General features: G+C 34.7%; 1 non-coding gene across 1 annotated transcript; it reads right to left on the reverse strand.

The window, feature by feature from the left end:
- Positions 1-4,211: 4,211 nt before the first annotated feature.
- Positions 4,212-4,319, reverse strand: LOC148573850 (small nucleolar RNA R71). Its single transcript, XR_015906033.1, has one exon. It is a non-coding gene; the product is annotated as a small nucleolar RNA R71 (small nucleolar RNA).
- Positions 4,320-6,172: the final 1,853 nt, after the last annotated feature.

Genomic DNA, 6,172 nt, shown 5'->3' on the forward strand with positions numbered 1-6,172 from the left:
TGAAAAGATCTCATGATGTTTGCATTAGTATATTAAATGTTGTTGATTGGTTAGGTGAAGAACAAAAATTAGAAAGCATGATTAGAGAAGGATAGAGTGATTACCCTATACACTAGAGAGATTAGAGCATACATACATCATCAGTGAGGGTTCAATGCTTAAATTCTATGTTCCCTGCTTTCATGAGCTACCTTCTTGCATTTTTATCTGTTCTCACTGTATAAGAATTGAATTAGTGGAATTTGATTTGTGATTGTCTTGAAGAGCTTATTCACTTTTAACCAAGTGGACAAAAATCAAATAGTTGCATTCACATATATAGGTTGCATTGCATTGCATGAGCTTTACATGTTCCTACTCATTTATTTTATCTCCTTCAACTAAGCATGAGGACATGCTAATATCTAAGTGTGGGGAGGTTGATAAACCATTATTTTATGGTTTATATTGTGTTTAATTGTGTGGTTTTATCAAATCTTTACGCACTTATTCATTAAATAAGCATGCATTTATAATTCCTTCCTAAAAATACTTTATGGTTGAAAACTTGTTTCCTAGAGACTTTTAATTTTGTATTTTAATTCTCCTTTATTCCATTCGATGCCGTGATCTGTGTGTTAAGTGTTTCAGGCTTTATAGGGCATGAATGACTTGGAGACTGGGAAAGGAAGCTTGCAAAAATGGAAGGAACACAAGAAATTAAGGAGATGACCAGCGAGAAGTGACGCAGGCGCATGGCTCACGCGACCGCGTGACATAGAAGAAATTGCAGTGACGCAGACGCATGGCTCAAGTGACCGCGTGGATTGGAAACTGCACCAGTGACGCGAAGGCGTAGACGACGCGCACGTGTGGAAAGGCAAAATGCTGGATGACGCAAACGCCTGGATGATGCGATCGCGTGACATGCGCGATCTGCAGAATCTGCAGAATTCACTGGGGGCAATTTTGGGCCCTGTTTTGACCCAGTTTTTGGCCCAGAGAAGCAGATTAGAGCCAGGGAACATGCAGAGACCGAACAACAACATTCATTCCATCTAATTTTAGTTTTAGATCTGATTTTACTCCTCCTCTAGGTTTTCTCTCTACACATTCATAGTTTTTAGGATTTGATTTTTATTGCTTTTTGGATTGGAACATTGAGAAGAGTTATTACCTCCGTCAAGACTTCGTCATTCTAGTTTGTTTCCTTACTTTTCACTTACTTTTCCATGTCCTTTATTTATTCATAATTACTATTGGATTATTTTAGAATTTATTAATATAAGAATTACTTCTATATTTAATTGATCGTTTTAATTACTATTTATCATGTCTTTCTTTATTTCTCTTCCTTATTTTGTGAAATTTACATTCATAATGAGCGAGTAGTTCCATAACTTGATTGGGAGATGATTGAAAGGAAACCTTGAGTTGGATTACTTAAAAGAAAAATTGTAATTAGGTTTATTGTTGGATCACCCTCTAGTGATTAACACTAGTCCTTCCCAAGGGACAGGATCAGGACTTGTGACCAGAAATAGCTTTCCAACTTGATTCACTTTCCTTTACCTAGTAAAGGATAACTAAGCAGAACAACCTTCAATTACCAATTAATCTTGAGAGTACTCCAACAAGAATAGGGCTTCCAACTAATCTACTCCTAGTCAAGGTCTTTATTTAAAATACATAAATTCTCTAATTTAATTTCCTATTTACCAACTCAACTCATTTTAGAAAACATCTGATTAATAAAATAGCACACCTTTCTGCAACTCGTTGGGAGACGACCTGGGATTCATACTCTCAGTATTTTAATTTTAATTTTTGTGACAACCCTTCTAAATTGATAAACAGATTTTCGGTTGGTTAAGAACTGTACTTGCAACGTATCTCTTATAACAATTTCTTAACTCGCCAATTTCCGCCACGTCAAGTATCTTTATTTTAATTTATGTTTTATTTATCTTTTAATTATCAAATCCGCATAACCATTTGAATCCGCCTGACTAAGATTTACAGGATGACCATATCTTGCTTCAAGTCGACAATCTCCGTGGGATCGACCCTTACTCACGTAAGGTATTATTTGGACGACCCAGTGCACTTGCTGGTTAGTTGTGCGAAGTTGTGAAAAGTGTGATCACAATTCCGTGCACCAAGTTTTTGGCGCCGTTGCCGGGGATTGTTCGAGTTTGAACAACTGACGGTTCATCTTGTTGCTTAGATTGGGTAACTTTATTTTATGTTTAAGCTTTTTTATTTTTAATTTCAAAAAAAATTAAAATTACAAAAAAATTAATAAAATCATAAAACCAAAAAAAAATTTGTGTTTTTTGTTTGAGTCTAGCATCAAATTTTAAGTTTGGTGTCAATTGCATCTTTTTAATTTTCTTAAAATTTTCGAAAATTCATGCATTATGTTCTTCTTTGATGTTCAAGTTGTTCTTGATGATTTTCCTTGTTTGAACTGTAGTTTTTTTGTTTTGTGTCTTTTCTTGTTTTTCATATGCATTTTCAAATTTTTAGTGTCCCTAGTACAAAGTTCTTAAGTTTGGTGTCTTGCATGTCTTTCTTTTCTTAAAAATTTTCAAAAATATGTTCTTGATGTTCATCATGATCTTCAAAGTGTTCTTGGTGTTCATCTTGGAATTCAAAGTGTTTTTGCATGCATTATTTGTTTTGATCTTAAATTTTTATGTTTTGTTCCATTTTGTTATTTTTCTCTTTCCTCATTAAAAATTCAAAAGTCAAAAAAATATCTTCTCCTTATTCTTCTAATAATTTTCGAAATTTTGAGTTGACTTTGTCAAAACTTTTTAAAATTTAGTTGTTTCTTGTTAGTCAAGTCAAAATTTCAATTTAAAAACTTTATCTTTTCAAATCTTTTTCAAAAATCAAATCTTTTTCATTTTTTTTCTTAATATTTTTGAATTTTTTTAAATAAATTTTCAAAATCTTTTTCTTATTTTTATTTCATATTTTTGAAAACTTTACTAACAATTAATGTTTTGATTCAAAAATTTCAAGTTTGTTACTTTCTTGTTAAGAAAGGTTCAATCTTTAAATTCTAGAATCATATCTTTTAGTTTCTTGTTAGTCAAGTCATCAACTTTAATTTTAAAAATCACATCTTTTTAATTTCTTTTTCAATTCTTTTTCAAAATAAATTTCAAAATCTTTTTCTAACTTCTTATCTTTTCAAAAATTTGACTTTCAAACCTTTTCAACTAATTACTTGATTTGTTTGTTTTAATTTTAAAAATTTTACTATTTCTTATCTTTTTCAAAACCACCTAACTACTTTTCTCTCTCATTAATTTCGAAAACTAACTAACAAATTTTTCAAAAATCTTTTTAATTAATTAATTTATTTAGTTTTCAATTTGCTTTTATTTCTTCTTTTAAAATTCGAATTCTAACTTATAATTAAAAAAAAAACAAAAACACTTTTCTTTTATTTTAATTAAAATTCGAATACTCTCTCTCTCTCTCTCTCTCTCATCTCTTTCTATTTATTTATTTAGTTACTAACACTTCTCTTCTACTCATAATTCGAACCCTCTCTCTTCTCTCTGTTTGAAATTACTCATCTCCTCTCTCTTCTCATTCTTCTATTCTTCTATTCTTATACTCACATAAAGGAATCTCTAGGATTCCCATTCTCTCTTTGTTCTCTTCTTTTTCATATGAGCAGGAACAAGGATAAGGACATTCTTGTTGAAGCTGATTATGAACCTGAAAGGACACTAAAGAGTAAGCTAAGAGAAGCTAAAGCACAACACTCCGGAGAGGACCTTACATAAAATTTTGAAAAAGAAGCAGACATGGCAGCCGAACCCAACAATAATGGTGGAGATGCAAGGAAGGTGCTTGGTGACTTTACTGCACCAACTTCTGACTTCTATGGAAGAAGTATCTCAATTTCTGCCATTGGAGCAAACAACTTTGAGCTTAAGCCTCAATTAGTTTCTCTAATGCAGCTGAATTGCAAGTTTTATGGACTTTCACTGGAAGATCCTCATCAGTTCTTAGTTAAATTCTTGCAGATCTGTGATACTGTTAAGACCAATGGGGTTGATCCCAAGGTCTACAGACTTATACTTTTCCCCTTTGCTGTAAGAGACAGAGCTAGGATATGGTTGGATTCATAACCTAAAGAAAGCCTGAACTCTTGGAAAAAGTTGATCAATGCTTTCTTGGCCAAATTCTTTCCAACTCAAAAGATGAGCAAGCTTAGAGTGGAAGTCCAAACCTTCAGACAGAAGGAAGGTGAATCCCTCTATGAAGCTTGGGAAAGATACAAGCAATTGATCAGAAGGTGTCCTTCTGACATGCTTTTAGAATGGAGCATCTTATGTATATTCTATGATGGTCTGTATGAATTTTCCAAGATGTCATTGGACCACTCTGCTGATGGATCTCTTCATCTGAAGAAAACACCTGTAAAAGCCTAGGAACTCATTGAAATGGTTGCAAATAACCAGTTCATGTATACTTCTGAAAGAAATCCTGTGAATAATGGGATGAATCAGAAGAAAGGAGTTCTTGAGATTGATACTCTGAATACCATATTGGCTCAGAATAAAATATTGACTCAGCAAGTCAATATGATTTCTTAGAATCTGACTGGAATGCAAGCTGCATCCGGCAGTACTAAAGAAGCTTCCTCTGAAGGAGAAGCTTATGACCCTGATAATTCTGCAATGGAAGAGGTGAATTACATGGGAGAATCTTATGGAAACACCTATAATCTTTCATGGAGAAATCATCCAAATTTCTCATGGAAGGATCAATAGAAGCCTCAACAAGGCTTCAATAATAATAATGGTGGGAAAATTCGTTTTGGCAATAGCAAGCCTTTTCCATCATCTTATTAGCAACAGACAGAGAATTCTAAGCAGAGCCTCTCTGACTTAGCAACCATAGTCTCTGATCTATCTAAGACCACTCTCAGTTTCATGACTGAAACAAGGTCCTCCATCAGAAATTTGGAGGCACAAGTGGGTCAGCTGAGTAAAAGAGTTACTGAAACTCCTCCTAGTACTCTCCCAAGCAATACAGAAGAGAATCCCAAAAGAAAGTGCAAGGCCATAACTATATCCAAAGTGGCCGAACCTGGAGAGAGTAAAAAGGCAGTGATTTCCAGTGAGGAATACCTTGCTGGACGTCCAATGAACAATAAGGAGTTCCCTATTGAGGAACCAAAGGAATCTGAGGCTCATATAGAGACCATAGAGATTCCATGGAACTTAATGCTGCAGTTCATGAGCTCTGATGAAGATTCTTCCTCTGATAAAGATGAAGATAAAGATATTGTTGAAGAGCAAGTAGCTCAGTATCTAGGAGTAATCATGAAACTGAATGCCTTGGTTCAACAGAAATTACTTCAGAAGAAACCAGATCCCGGAAGGTTCTTAATACCTTGTACCATAGGCACCATGACCTTTGAGAAGGCTCTGTGTGACCTGGGGTTAGGTATAAATCTCATGCCACTCTCTGTAATGGAGAAACTAGGGATTTTTGAGGTACAAGCTGCAGGAATCTCACTAGAGATGGCAGACAAATCAATGAAATAGGCTTATAGACTTGTAGAGGATGTCTTAGTGAAGGTTGAAGGCCTGTACATCCCTGCTGACTTCATAATCCTAGACACTGGGAAGGATGAGGATGAATCCATTATCCTTGGAAGACCCTTCCTAGCCACAGCAAGGGCTGCGATTGATGTGGACAGAGGAGAGTTAGTCCTTCAATTGAATGAGGACTACTTTGTGTTTAAGGCTCAAGAATCTTTTTCTGTAACCATGGAGAGGAAGCATGAAAAGCTTCTCTCAATACAGAGTCAAACAGAGCCCTCACACTCAACTTCTAAGTTTGGTGTTGGGAGGCCACCATTAAGCTCTGAGTCTCTATGAAGCTCTCCAAGAGCTCACTGTCAAGCTATTGACATTAAAGAAGCACTTATTGGGAGGCAACCCAATGTTATTTAATTATATTTATTTTTTATAGACATTTGTTTTCCATTGCCATGTTATGTTTTCTTTAGGTTGAAGATCATGTGGAATCATAAAAACAGCTACAGAATTAAAGCGAAATCAAAAATAGAATAAAAAACAACACATCCTGGAGGACAGGCTTACTGGCGTTTAAACACCAGTAAGGATAGCAGAATGGGCATTTAACGCCCATGCAG

This window comes from Arachis ipaensis, chromosome B2, assembly GCF_059453495.1.
Source record: "Arachis ipaensis isolate K30076 ecotype BB chromosome B2, ASM5945349v1, whole genome shotgun sequence".
Lineage (NCBI taxonomy): Eukaryota > Viridiplantae > Streptophyta > Magnoliopsida > Fabales > Fabaceae > Arachis > Arachis ipaensis.